Genomic DNA, 15,911 nt, shown 5'->3' with positions numbered 1-15,911 from the left:
CAATGCATTCTCAATATAATTGCGAACTGAATACCCCATTCATTCAAACACTACTACTCTATGTTGTCCTTGTCTTACAGTGAAATCTACATCACATAAAATTATTATTTGTAATGATGGTCAGCAGACAAGGTTCACGTTTTATGCGACTTTTTAATAACAACGTGGCAGAGCTGTAAAATATGCGGTGTGCTCACTCTCAGTTACTTCCTGGAACTGCCCCTAGGCGGGACCTGTCAATCAACCGGAGGATGACGTATCACAGTACTGTCCAAACTTTCATAAACACACTACTCATATAATAATAGCCTATTATATGACATCATTATCCTTCAAAAAGTAGGCTGCTTGCTTTGCTTCATATCTTTGATAATCCTATAGCTCCTTTCGTCTTCCGGACATCATGTGAGTTACTCCCTACATGCATTTGTTTAGGCCACAATGATGGGAGGATCGTAACAACATTACAAGGCAACTATGCTACATTGCTAGTGGCTATCCCGCAGCAGACGACTTGCTACTTAAAGTCACCCCTAAAAAATAAAATACAAAAATATTTAGTAGTAAAGCAGTAAGGCTAACTGTCTGGCAATTTAGCCGCTAAGCTAACGAACCAAAGCAAGCTGGCAACTTCCAAATAAACATGAACACTGGCAATGTGGATAAGTTTCAGTCATTGATTGAAAACAGAAATTGTGCGAGTGTGTGTTTCAATGATAACAACTATATGGCTAGCAACATTGTTACTCAAACGTACCAATGAACCGCGATTATATAAGATACTGCAGTACATCAATCGGTAATAAAACACAGACAATGTAAATTATAGACATAGTGTGGACTGGCTAGGTGTGGAAATAGGAGTTGACTGATTGGATATCTATGTCTGGGTTGTTTTGCTTCGAATGACAATCTGCTGAGCCAAACATTTCTGAACCCAGCAGTTCAGAAGATCAAATAAAACATCTTGGATGGAGGAATTTTGAAATGGCTTTCAAAAAAAAGGGAAAAAAAGGGTAAAACATTTCCCTGGCATTTTGGGGGGGGGGGGTGGCTTTGTTTGGAATTATATTTTATTTTTCTAAATAATGAATGTGGCCATAAAACTTTAATACGCATGATGGCTTCTCTCACAATGGACACGAGGATAGAGAGGCAGTGGAGCCAACACACACACTGAAACAGCGGATGCAGTGATTTTGTGTTTTTGCTGTCATGGGCAAGTGAGCCATTATAAAATGGGTAGGTTGTAGATGTACCGGTAATTGCAGCAGGGATGAATCAGTGCTTGTCAAAATTGGAAACAGAAGTGAGAGAATCAAGTGGAACAAGCGCATTACAAATAAACTTGCAAATAAACAAGCAAAGCGATAGCATTTTGATGAAGATCGCGGTGTGTTTACAACCCGTTAAATCCGTGGGATTATTGAAAACACCTGTGCTGTGTTTCAAATGAGTGTGAGGATCAACAAGGGCTGAAGCAATCAATCAAGTCATAATACCTCTGTGTGCAAGGCTGAGGAACTTTTGAAGAATAGAGTGAGAGAGAAAATTACGATACAGGAAAATTACAAGCGTAGAGGTTTCCTTTTTTTTTTGACAATGACATAGAGGAAAGAAACGAGTAGTTAAACAGACGGGTCTGCGTGAAAACTTAAACATCTTAACAGAAATAAGGGTCAAGTAAAAGTACGTACATTTGCATTGTTTACATTTTGCACGTTTCCATTTAGGTGTTGCATTTTTGGATTGATTTTTTTGCCTCGATGTCAATTTTTGCCATCATTCTCTGTACTTCATTGCTTGACTTGAACTCAGTCACAGGAATGGTTCTGTTGTACATTTCACTGAATGCTACGCAAGAATGATCACAGGTTAACATACCTGTCAACTCATACGGTTTAGCCATAGTTCATACGGATTTTGTGGTGAATCTTACTATATGGCCGTATCGCACAAATCATACGGATTCTGACAATTTCCGTTTTTTCCCCCCTAACAGGTAGTTCCGTTTGCTTTTGCCCAGAATGGTGCTAGTCTACTCGAATGCTTTCAATTCCAAAGTAAATATGAATGGATGCTGTAACTTCCAGCCGATGGGTCAGCATTTGGAGTTGGTGAAAAAAGTAACGCAGGAATACAACTCTGAACACAGTAATGCCACTAAGTAGAATGATGATTAGACATTAACCAGACATTGTATTATGGAGATCTACAATAAATATCATTGAAAATTTCGTGGGGGGGGGGGGGGGGTTGCCGTTATTTTGACATATAAAATGCTTTGGTATGTTATAAGGATTTTTTGCTCTTTATAAGGATTTTTTTGGTAGTTTATACAGGTTGGCGCTCCGAAAAGTTGACAGGTATGGGTTAAGTGGCTGTATCGGGATTTTATGAAGTGTGGGGGAGGCATCCATTGAAACAAATTGGGGGGTTTTTTCCAACATAAAACCATTTTAGTACTGTTTCGGGCGGCCCGGTGGTCCATTAATTAGCGTGTCGACCTCATAGTGCAGAGGTACAGGGTTCAATCCCAGTTCCGGACTCCCTGTGTGGAGTTTGCATGTTCTCCCCAGGCCTGCGTGGGTTTTCTCCGGGTACTCCGGTTTCCTCCCACACTCCAAAAAAATGCACGGTAGGCTGATTGAACACTCCAAATTGTCCCGAGGTGTGAGTGTGGGCGCGAATGGTTGTTCGTTTCTGTGCCTTGAGATTGGCTGGCAACCGGTTCAGGGTGTCCCCTGCCTACTGCCCGAAGAGAGCTGGGATAGGCTCCAGCACCCCCCGCGACCCTTGTGAGGCTAAAGCAGATTGGAAAATGAATGGATGGATAGATGTATTGTCTAATTATATACATTATTCCAAAACAACGATTATACAACAGTAAACATCAGTTGGTGGTCCCTCGAAAGTTGATAAGGTGCGATTTTGGAGAAACTACGCTAAAGGACACCTCTCCAACCTCAAGCTTCATTATAGTCAACAGGAACCCTTTATGAGGATCAATATGTCCTCCACTTTCACAAAAAAGTTTAACCAACTGGTGCCAGACATGTCAGCCAACGCGAGTACGCAAAAGCCTTGCCCTTTACCGTACATCGGCAAATTTATCAGCCTCACCTCGTACATTGGAACAAATGTGCCAAGTCTCATAAAACAATGGGAGACATTTTAATAAAGAAATTGAAATGAAGGTTAGAGGCAAGATAAGTAAAGAGGGGTCAATCTAAACAGTGGAGGCAGTGTGTGTGTGTGTGTGTGCATTTGTGTGCGTGCGACCATTACCTTGTATTGATGCTGGACATCATCCATCAGGCCTTGCTGATTTGACTCTTAAAAGGCAACTACAGTTGTTGTACTTTTTTTTTTTCAACTTCCACTTGTGATGTCCCCCCTCACACTTTCTTTGACGTATACAATCCAGGCTGTCACTGTTATTAAGATAATAGTTTATATAGTACGATAAAATGACATAGAAATGATCTCCAAGGTCAAACTGTCGCTATGGATTAATTTAGCTCAAAGTTGCCTATGTGGATGAGGTGGGAGACATTGGGATCACTTTTTTGGGAGAGAATAAATGAAGACCCCGACAGACAGATTAATTTACTGTCATTATGCAACCTCACAGAAGCTTCATTTGGCTTGCAATGGCTGCCAATGTAAAATCTCACCCTGGTTTAAGGGAGGGCTGGTGAAAAAAAAAAGTCCATCAATGCGACCAAGTCAATCACAAAAAATAGTCGACGCAAAATATTTTCATCAGACGCAACTTTGTTCATCATCACAGACATTTTCAGGCCACATAGGGTAAATCTGTTGTATTCTATCTAGTCCGCACAGGAATTTGTTTTTGTTTTGTTTCACACCAGCTGAAGAGTTGGGCGTGACCCTTCAGCGGTGCACCTGTCTCTCATCAGCCAATCAAGCTTCAGTGGATTCAAGGACTGCCAAGTTCATGATCTCCCTGTCGGATTATTGCTCTTTTTGCGCAGTTCTTGCCCAAGTGCCGTTTTCAAGACCTCTTGCTCATAGTCGCTTTCCTCGTTATGGCTTTTGGTTTTGTAAGTATCTATTTTGTCATACTTTTGTTGACCATTTTTTCATGTTCGTAAGATTGGACTCATTTTCATTATCGTTTTGTGTATTTTCGGTGCGTAACTTTACCTCGCCGTTTGCAAGCGCTTTTTGTTTCTCATTCGGTTTTCCTGTTTTATGTCGCCAGCGATTTCTGTTGACTACTTTGTCGGTCTTTCGCTTTTCGGCAAATACATTTCTTTTATTATCGTCATATATCTGAGTCTGCGCTGGACGACTGGCTAGCACGTATGCCTCACAGTGGAGAGTACGGCCTTCCTGCGTGGAGTTTGCATGGTCTCCCCGGGCCTGCGTGGGTTTTCTCCGGGTACTCCGGTTTCCTCCCACATTCCCAAAACATGCATGGCAGGCCGATTGAAGACTCAAAATTGTCGCTAGGTGTGAGTGTGAGCCCGGATGGTTGTTCGTCGATGTTTGCACTGCGATTGGCTGGCAACCAGTTCAGGGTGTACCCCGCCTGTTGCCCGAAGACAGCTGGGAGGATAACCGTAATGGATAATGGATGGATGGATAGACATGTATAATGAGGATTTTGCTTTAGCACAGCATGAATATGAATCACTTTTCTTTCTCCCCCATGATTTCAATAAATCATAAGTATGCACAATCCGTGGAATCAAACAGAATTCTTGATATTCCCTGTTGCTTTAAATCTTTTTTTTTAGGCTAGATTCACTGCAGTTAAGAGTCAGTGAAACATTACTTAATGTTTGCAAATCTATATTTTATGACATAGCTGTTTCTGCTTTAACTTATTCAGTTACTGTATATCCACAGATGAATAGAAAAAGTTATATTTGTTGGATGTCTTGATAGCTTACGTTTTGTCCTATTTCCTACTTTGAAATGCTTGATAACAAAACACCTTGATAGACTCAAAATGGTCATTACCATTCAAGTAAATTGCATAAATACTGTATAAGAGTAGATGTTGTTTGTACACTAACCACTAAAATGTGTGACTCCGCCAGCTAAGCTTTGACAGAGCATCCATCTGTCTAAAAGCTTTATCAGCCTCACTTTCGCAATTCTCAAAGTGGGAGAAGATGAAACGGATTCTGCAAGGAGAAATGAATCCAAAAGTTTTTACTCTGTGTCCTGTGTCTCAGTAATATGCTCTCATTCAATAACAGAGAATATTGCTGTAAAGTCGTTTGCGGAGACATAGTGGAACTAGCATCTGGCTAAGTACGTGCATGTGTAGGTCACTGATGTAAATTGATGCTATGTGCACACTAATCATTTGGATTCCTTTGTTTCTTCCTAGAAGGTAGCCTGGTAGTCAAAGCACTTTTAAAATGTTGCCTCTTTAACACAATGCTAATGGCATGAAGAAGACTGGGTACTGTGAATCGCCCGTTCGGCCAGAGAGGAAGATGCTAAAGGTGCCGTGGACTCTTGGGGGCATCAAAAACTGGGCGATAATTCATCCATCCATCCATTTTCCGATCCGCTTTACCCTCAGAAGGGTCTCGGGGGGTGCTGGAGCCTATCCTAGCTGTCTTCGGGCAGTAGGCGGGGGACACCTTGAACCGGTTGCCAGCCAATCGCAGGGCACACAGAGACGAACAACCATCCGCGCTCACACTCACACCCAGGAACAATTTAGTGTTCAATCAATCTGCCATGCGTGTTTTGGGAATGTGGGAGGAAGCCCGACTACCCGGAAAAAAACCCACGCAGGCCCGGGGAGAACACTCCACACTCCACACAGGAAGGCCAGAGCCGGGAACGCACCCATGACCTCTTCACTGTGAGGTCGACACGCTAATCACTGGACCACGGGGCCACCCGGCAATAAATCATTCAAATGAATTATTACCATTCATCCATCCATCCATCCATTATCACGAATAATTCTCAATTTAAAGTCAAAAAGAAAAAACATTTATAAGACATAAGATATCCTTTATTTGTCCCACACTGGGGAAATTTACAGCCTTCAGCAGCAAGAATGTAGGCAGAAAGAAGAAAGAAGAAAAAACAAACAAACACCGTTCAATTAAGTGCAATATAAATACAAATACTTAATAATTTATACTCTAGCCATCTGCTTTAAAAAATGTAACTGGATCCAGATGATTTTATTTGTGCGACCGCTTGGTGAAATGAAATTGAGTAAATTCAACACAGCCTTTTTTTTTTCAGTTACAGGTCCGTATGTCTCCACATCATGGTTGTGTTTTTATTTCATTGTGTTTGCGGGAGACAAATCCGTTCAACAATCAAAAGTTGTGTAGCTTCCGTTCACGAATGGAGCAACGTCCTCCTGAATAAGGTCAAGATGATTGACAGGCGTTTCCTCCTTGCTTCCTTTTGTATTGAACTTCTTCACCTCTTTTCTGTCTCCTGCTTTTTTTGCTTCATGTCTCTGTTTCTGCTACACAAGGGCTTTCAGTTAAAATGTATTGATTTCTGCCCCCTTGTCCTCTTCTACCCCCCCCCCCCACCCCACCTCCCCGCATCCCATTCCCCTCTCATTCACACGCACACACAGACACACACACACCACACACACGTGTGTATACAATTCTGTGTTCAGAAAATAATGGCAGCTTTAGTACCCGCGGGTTCCGCTAGATTGTTACAGTTGAGTAATTGTCTGGTATTTTCTATCACTAGTATGGTTGGATGATACAAGGAGTTTAGAAACTCCCTGTAAAATATGATGTGCAAAAGAATAATTGTGTATTCAGTGATTCAGCAAATGGTCAAACCCAATCAGTATAGCCAACATCCAATTGTTATTTAAAACAGGTACATCCTGGGTCTTCTTTACATTTGTCACCTTCAAGTAAGGTAACTGAGTACAAATACTATGTTACTTTTCTTCTAAGATACGTGTACTTGTAGTCGGTTTCAGGTACTTAACCCTCTCAGGGTCAGCGGTTACCAGAGTGTTGTCAGGTTACAGGGTGCATGGAAGGGTTAATACAAGACTGGACCTTAACAAACTGCTCTGATGTTCCAGAATGCATTTCCCTGGCAAAATATATTTGTAATGACACGTTTTTTTTTTTTGTACATTACTTGTACATATATTTGTGTCAGTTACGAGTGCGTTACTGTAGTTATTAGTAGTATGGCATTTAAGACACAAGCTTGATGCTTCGTTCATGTGTTGCTTCTTTGCATCTTTTTCCTTTTATAACGCAAAGCTGTGTTTTGGCAAAGTTTTTTTCAAACGTTGTCTTTAGCGTGTACATTTATTTATTTGCTTAGTTATTCAAAATGCATTATTTAATGGCAGAACATAATATGAGTCCATTTCATTCACATGTATAAGAGCAGCTATAATGAATGTGGTTTTGAAACATACTTAGATGACATTTCGAATATAATCCAGTCCAGCATTAGATTTTGTAGCTCTTTTAAAACCGTGCTTGGCAAAATTTTGCCGCAAATGTAAATTTAGATTAAGTTTCGCATTGGTTTTTACTACTCTAGAGGACGGAAGAAAAAAAAAACCTTTGAAAACGTTTCTTAAAGGCACTCAAGATGGGTGCTGAGGTGAACACAACAGAAAGAGGTTGGGGCTAAAATGAGACGAAGATTTGACATGTCCAAAACTGTCCATCGAAATCTTTGAAACCTATAAAATGAAACATAATTCACAACTTTGAAGCTGACTTTTGTCTTCTTTGCAGAGGCAAGTTACAAGGGAGGGAGGAGTCAGGTCGCCTTTATTGAAATGGAGGTGATGTCATCTTCCTATTTATCTTGAGCTGTCTCTCTTTAGGCCAAGAAGTGAGTGCGTGATGTGTTGGCATGCCTTAGTGTGACATTGAGGCCGGCTGACGCAGTTTAAATATGCACAACCACTTTCTGCACACTTGTCTTTGTTTTTTTGTTTTTCGTACCTTTTGCGTGTATGTACAGCATTCTGTCTTGTCCTCACCTCATTCACGTCCAAGACGAAGTCATTACCGACTGCGTGCTAAAACAAATAGATAACCCAAGAGGTATTTTATTTTTATGGCGCTGTATAAATTCTCAATCAAGGGGCTGAATTTCAATCTCTGACAGCGGAGGGGTAGAAAAATCATCGTCGGTCGCTGTGGGATTTGCAACTGACTTTGTCTCAAACACATGCTAATCTTAATTGCACTCATTAATGTGTTTTTACTTACCATTTACACTCATTAACCTCAATTAGCATCAGAAAGTGGTACAGAAACGCTGCTCACACTTATCGTTCCTCAACATTTGTGTGTGTGTGCGAGTATGTGTGCAAGTGCATACGCGTACCATAATCAAGAGATTATTAATGACCATGTTCTGGAGAGAAAAAAAATGGCATTGTTAGTGGCACTGTGAATGCACTCGCACTGCTACTGTGGCGACAGTAATTTGTGTCACTTGGATGTTTTGGGTTTTTTTTTTGTCATGACAAGAGGAAATGTGGAAGGATTTATTTGAAAAATGTATACCGCATTTTCTGCACTATACGGTGCTTCGGCGTTTAGCGCTCGCACACCTTCAATAAATGGCCTATTTTAAAACTGTTTCCATATGTAGGGCGCATTGCATCATAAGGCTCATAAAATAGAAGCCACAATAGTGGCTGTGGTTACGTTGTGCATCCACTAGATGGAGCTACGCTAAAGAGAATGCAATACAGGTCAATACATCTTTATTTATATAGCGCTTTCGCAACCGCTGTAGCAAAGCGCTTTAAAGAACATTGAAGATACTATGTCCAAGAAATCAAAATATTGCGGGCTTTAGCATCTTGTGAGTAGACCAACATGGCTACCGTGAACTCCGTCAAGCCCTCTTTGAGTCCTCCCCCACTGCTGTGGTGGGTGGTTGTTTAAACTGCTGAGGAAGACATTGGTCCCAGTGGGCCAACAGATAATGAATGACCTCCATCCATTCCGCTCAGTGAGAGCAATGGAAAAAAAAAAAGACAGAACAAGGAAAGAATATGCAGTGCTTTCACATGATATCAATTGCATTGTAACTGAACCTCTACCCCCACCTTGCTTTTTTTTTTCATTGTTTCGGTTCTATCACCCAACATCCTACCCGATCACCTCTATTCGTCTTTTATCCAAGCACGCTTTCATAAGAATGCGGCTGAATCTACTGGCCGTCTGTTACACCATCCCCCTGACATACATCCATACAGTATGCAGACTGTGACCTTCATCGACTGAGAGAGGTGGACTTTCATCTTGGATCTGTAAAGTCAAGCCAGTGTGTTTTTCCTCAAAAATACAGATGCTCTGCACAGTGTGCGTGCGTGTGTGTCACGTATGGTACTGACTGCCCACAGAGCAAAAACCAAACAGCTTGATGAAGCAGTAAATTTCACTTCACTTGCTTGTATGTGTCCCCTGACAATCACTTCTTCGCCGAAAATGCGTTTCTGCTCTGTCGTGACCCTCCTTCACACTCGAACGGCTTTGTTGAGTTGAAACAAACGACAACCCGAACGCACACAGTTACTCAACGCAAACGCAGGCCAGCAGTCACGCACAAATGTCAACAACTAAATTAGCACTCAGTAGACCACAACCCCCCCCCCCTTCACTAAATAGTACCTCATACTTTTGGTTTTAAAACAAATAATATCAAATATACTGCAAATCTAGAAACGCACACAAATGTCAACAACTAAATTAGCACTCAGTAGACCACAACCCCCCCTTCACCAAATAGTACCTCATACTTTTGGTTTTAAAACAAATAATATCAAATATACTGCAAATGTAGAAACGCACACAACCGAAAATATTTTATGTGCACAGCACAAATTCAAAAGTGTTACATTTCCAGCATTGGTGTTGTATGTTAAAAAGCATCCCACACATACCGACACATGAATGGGGGTGGAATCTGGGCTCCACTTCACATTGGCCAACTTGACATCAACGCCAAGTGGGGCGCTTTAACACTCTTTCCTCATTTGCCTCTTGATGACGCGGCATCAAGAGCAACTGGGGGTTCAGTGTCTTGCTCAAGGACATTTCGACATGGTCCCAATGGTCAAACCCCCGACCTCTGGATTGAGAGACGACCACTCTAACACTGAGACTTCTTTGGCTTTTACACTACCTCGCTCACAAAAAAAAAAAAAAAATCATAAAATGACAAGGTTCGTGCTTGTGAAAGTATGCGTGCCAGAATCTGAAAGAAGTGAATGCGCAGGCAAGTCTGCACTATTTTATTTGTAGGGCGGTGGCAAACTGCCAAAGGCTTTAAAAGCAAATAGTGATCATGGGTTCATCATTGATCTGTGTGCCACCCGAAAATTAACTGCGTGTCATCCTGCTAACTGAAATACCGAGCGCAGAACGATGGAAAAAGTCAGGTTATGACCATCACGGAAGATGAAAAAGACATTGACTGAGAAGGACAGCGTAGATGTACAATACGGGCATGATCGGTGCGTGGCAGGGAACTAAAGAATTTGAGAAGTGAAAAGGGGAGGGGGGGGATGAGTGAGGACAGTTGAAAGCTGAAGTTTGCTGACAAGGACATAAAATGAGGCCTCCTCTGAGAGAGCAGCCTGATGAGTGCAACAAATGAGGCGACAGGAGAGAGCAGACGGCTCCGTCACACTGATGCGTGTCCGCCTGTGAGGTCGTATGTCTTTTTAGAAGAGTACAACAAATCCCCCGAGTGGGTGTCACTGATTCTGATACTTACACCAAAGGAAAGTATTCACATAAAAAAGAACTATGTAAGCCACTTTTTCCTGACAATGGTCACGGCCGTGTTGGAACTCCACACAGGCAAGCCGGGTTCTGGACTTGAACCCATGACCTCAGCGCTGTGAGGCTGTTGTGCTAACCAGTCGACCAATATATCCATCCGTCCATCCATTTTCCGATCCGCTTATCCTCACAAGGGTCGCGGGGCGTGCTGGAGCCTATCCCAGCCGCCTTCGGGCAGTCGGCGGGGAACACCCTGAACCGGTTGCCAGCCAATCGCAGGGCACACAGAGACAAACAACCATCCGCGCTCACACTCACACCTAGGGACAATTTAGAGTGTTCAATCAGCCTGCCAGGCATGTTTTTGGAATGTGGGAGGAAACCGGAGTACCCGGAGAAAACCCACACAGACACAGGAGAACATGCAAACACCACACAGGAAGGCCGGATCCGGGGTCAAACCCACAACTTCTGCACTGAACAAAAGTGCTGTTTCAAAAATGTGATCGTGGTACAGATATTTTCTGCTTATAATATCGACACACGGCACTTTGCTGTGTCGGTTTCTTCTTCAATACTCTGCTATGATGTCACACCAGGGATGACGCTACCCTGGGGTATCTATAGAAATTCATGTAGCCCCAGTTAAGCTCTTTCACCGTTTCATTTGATAATCTAAAATATGTTTACAAAGAAAAAGAAATGGCAGCCCCCTATACTGTATATCAGTCATGCCCCCCTTTAGCCCTTGGAGAGTAAAAAAAATCCTGGAGCCGTGCCTGTGCCATACTATATGGGAGGACTACTTTCTGCATACACATTAGCGATGGAACAACGAACCAAATCAGTATTTACTGTACCAAACCGAAACGTAGACATCGGGCTCAAGTAAAATGATTGAAAACCTCCTGGTGAGTGTCACGCTTTTCAGCAGTTTTCATTCACATATTCGACACATGGTGTTGACCCGCTCTGAAATGCACAGACAACTCTCAACTTTACAACACACACACACACACACACACTTGAACTCATCACTCACGTTACACCAAGCAATGGTGCAGAGCAATTCAGGATCACATCCATTTCAATCTAAAATAATAATCCTTGTGGCTAGAATAAATTATGGAGCCAACTCTCGCTGTGTTAGCACCAAGCTAATGATGCACATCCAGGTTATGTTCTTCATGCTCCAACAGATTAATTTTACTCCGACCAACTTGGTCTTCTGACGTTTAATCAAAAGTACTTGTCTTCATTTGGCGCTTTTAAAAGGCAAGCTGACACAAGATGTTTTGGGTGGTTGGGGTCAAAGGTCAGACCGAGGACACATTTTTTGATTTTTTTTTTTTTTTTTTTTTACTTTAAAAACGAAGGCAAGCCTGATGCCGCTGTACCCGAGTGCAGAACGCAGGGTTCTACAATTAGCTTTCATGAGAACGACACAGATGAAAGTAGCCAATCAAAAATGGTGTATCGTATCACAAAAATAGCTTGACTGTAACGGTATGAAGCAAGATCCCACCGGTTGCTGCCAAGCTGTACTGATACAATATATAATATAGAGATCTTGTGTTTTACAATAAGAGTCATCGATTTTTATCATTTCATATGTACAAGTGATTAAAAAAAAAACTTTTTCGACAGCATCCACTGTGTTTGTGTTCAAACGGTTTGAGAATGGGAGACATAAAATCAAAAAGACATGGTTAAAAATATATATCATGAGTGCTAATTGCATTTTTGAACTTGTCCTTTAAGGCGACGGCAAAAGTCACATTTGCAGTAAATATTCATTATTATTGAGTTAGCTGTTTTTTTGGTGTGAAATGCATTTTTGTTGCTTTTCTTCTTTGAAAACTGATTTTATTTTTTGTGTGCAACATATGCATGGTTCATTTTGTGTACTAATCAAATACATCTATAAATTATGTTTTTATTTTGCGCTTTACGAAGGTGAGTGCACGTGTTAAACGTGTGGTTCAACAAGGTTAAGAACCACATATTCAAGTTACTTTTGAAAACTGCGATAGGTTGAAGCTCCCTATGATCTTCAACAGCAGTGGAAAACGATAGAAAAGGAAAAGATAGAATATCGCGAAAAGAAATTTCAACCCCCCCCCCCAAAAAATCAGGTCGTTCTTGTGTGATCTTGTTAACATGTTTTCTCATAGAATCTATGTTCATTTCAGTTTCAATTATAAATTGCCCATGAGTGTGAACGTGGGGCATACATGGTTATTTTCTTGTTTCCTCTCTGTGTCCTGAGAATGACGAGTATTTCTCTACTCTTGGCTTGTGGGGGGAATGCATTCACCAAGGAATAGAAAAGGTTTGAGAAATCCATTCTCATCTTATATTATGAATGTTCCTGCACCGCTGTTAGATTCGCCTTCCAGTCAAACGCGTGCTAAGCCTGATGCTGCTCATAATGCAAGACACCTTCAAGCGCCTTATAGATCACGCAGTTATAAATACACAAACACAATATTAAGGTAATCGAGGCTCACGTCATTTAAATCTGACATCGGCATAAATGCATTTTGGGTGTTGAAATGAAATTATCCTTCTTCTTATCGATTAGCTGGATCACTCATAATTAAAGCGGATCGGACCTCGGGGCTACTGCAGTGTGTATGACTGAGTGTGATGAATGCTGAAGCCCCTAACATCAAGATCCCTCCACTCAGCACTATCGCAACCTCCTCTGGAAGCACGGCATGATCACGCAGAATTGTGTGTGTGTGTGTGTGTGTGTGTGTGTGTCTGTGTGTGTGTGTCTGTGTGTGTGTGTGTGTGTGTGTGTGTGGCAACAGAGAACAGAAACCACAAACAGATTTCTATCAGTGAACACTTGTATTTTCAAGCGTCAGTTACATACTTGAGTCAAGTTAGTGTTTCCGCCCAACAGCCTTTTAGAAACATCTTCAAAGCAGTGAGGACGTTTCGTTTTCATCCAGCCACACGTTCCAGTAAAAGAAAACAAAATGACGAAGAGAAGACAACGGAATAATTCAATGTCATTAACATTCACAATTAGTCTGTTTTATGGGGGCGGTCCTGTCTCATGCAAATGAATCATTGCTGTCCGCCGCACTTCTACAGCTCCTCCAGCGGTTCTTAACCTGGGTTCGATCGAACCATAGGGGTTCGGTGAATCCGTTTCAGGGGTTCGACAGAACCTCTGCACCCAACTCAATATGTAAATTAGTTATGATACGCCCACTTGGCTGGTTCATTTTGTGCACAATTAAAAAACAAAAAACTTCATGCTACAATTAATTGTTTACTTTTTTTCAGTTTTTAATAAATGCGTATTGAATTTGTAAAAAAAAAAAATTTATTTTTCACTCATAAAGGGTTCGGTGAATGTGCATATGAACTGGTTCGGTACCTCAAGTTTAAGAACCACTGTGATAGTACTTGAATTACAATGAGGGGCAGTACAACATGACTTATTGAGCCCTCTTTCTGAAAAAACACACACACACACACACACACACACACAAAAACCCCCACAAAATGTAAATTAGCTTGCATGAAAATGAACTGGTAACTCACAGACAATTAATGAACCAAAAACAAATTAGACCTACCTGTATGTGTGAGCCCTCCGTTTTAGAGGATTCGCCATTTGGAGGAGAGCGCCCTCTTGTGTTTCATATGAAGAAAAACATTAACCTTGAGAGTATTGTATCTGGAAACAGGACCGCTTTGCTGCGTGCTTTCCATCACTCCTTGATAAAACACATCTGATTCAAATGATCAGGATCAATATCAGTCTTCTGCAGAGCTTGCTGAGCATTTGAATCAGGTGTGTTGCGGCAAGGAAAGAGAGAAAACATGCAGCTTCGAAGAGTTTGAGAGCTGGTGGAGTAGAAAGAGACATGATCCTGTCTCCACGCGGCATGTGATTTATCAAAATATCATTTCATTTCATGTGACATCACTCAACTCTCACGGAAAATGGCCCTATAAAAGGTGCCGGATGTCTGCATCTGCAGACCGGGGCATCTATCACTACCGAGCACAATTGTTTCGTGGAAAGGAATCCTTCAATTTTACATGGCATATTATTGCCGCCGTATAATGCACACAGAGGATCTTCTTCTCAGAAGGCAATACTGAATTGAGAATTGAAGCATTGCGGCTTCTTAGTTGCTGATGAGAATGTCAATCACGCAATAATAATAATAGAGTGAAATCATTTTAGAAAAATAGGCTTGAAACCACAAACGATTTCTATGAATTGAGCAATAAACTGCTTTCAGACAATTCATTAGCCAGAGATGTCGCTTTTGAATGTAACCTAGAGTTTTTAGTCAGATGTACGTATTGAGTCAACATGACACATCGTTTTTCTCTACTGACCATAGGGGTTAATGTCCTTCCAGACAGTCATCTGCTTTCTGTCGCTGATACTGTGGACAATGCAGAGCTGGAGCTGATCTCGTTTTACCTAAGTGAAAGGTGGGGTACACCCTGGACCTGGACCTAATCTCCTAACATGCATGTTTTGGGGAATGTGGGAGGATACCAGAGAAAAGCCATACAAGCACGGGGAGAACATGCACTGGTTCAAATGCGTGGCGGCCTCCGCGTGGAACGGTCTGAGATTTGAGGTTTTCTGAAAGGTGTCTGACAGGCACTTTGGAGATGAAAGTCTTTATGTTTAAAAATTCTGTTTTCCATATATTCCATCAATTTAAAATTTTTGTAACTGCTTTTAACTAATGTACATTTTTTAAAAAGTGGGTTGCGGCGAAGTGGAAATTGGAAAACGCAGTCGAAATCCAATGATTTACAGTTTGGAATCTCAATAGTAAACTATTAACTGTTCATCAAAAATTTTAGAAATTAGGGGTGTGCGGCGCTCCGATATTCGATACGTCTCTTGATTAGGGCTGTAAGCCTGTAACTAATGTTCCTTTTAATAATTGATTAACGTGTCAATTATCATGTGGATTAATTGTGGATTAATGTCTCAAGTAATGACTGCCTACATTTGTTTGGGTGTCACACAGTCACAATAATTTTATAGCAATACAAGCAAAAATGTTTGCATATGACTAGAAACAACCTCACTGTCTCTACAATCTCTAAAATCTATGTCTGTACAAAAATAACACGTTAAAAAGGCATAACACG

Source organism: Hippocampus guttulatus, chromosome 1 (genome assembly GCF_054856545.1).
Source record: "Hippocampus guttulatus isolate MCC_2025c chromosome 1, RoL_Hgut_1.0, whole genome shotgun sequence".
Taxonomy (NCBI): Eukaryota; Metazoa; Chordata; class Actinopteri; order Syngnathiformes; family Syngnathidae; genus Hippocampus; species Hippocampus guttulatus.
This window is presented reverse-complemented; position numbering follows the sequence as displayed.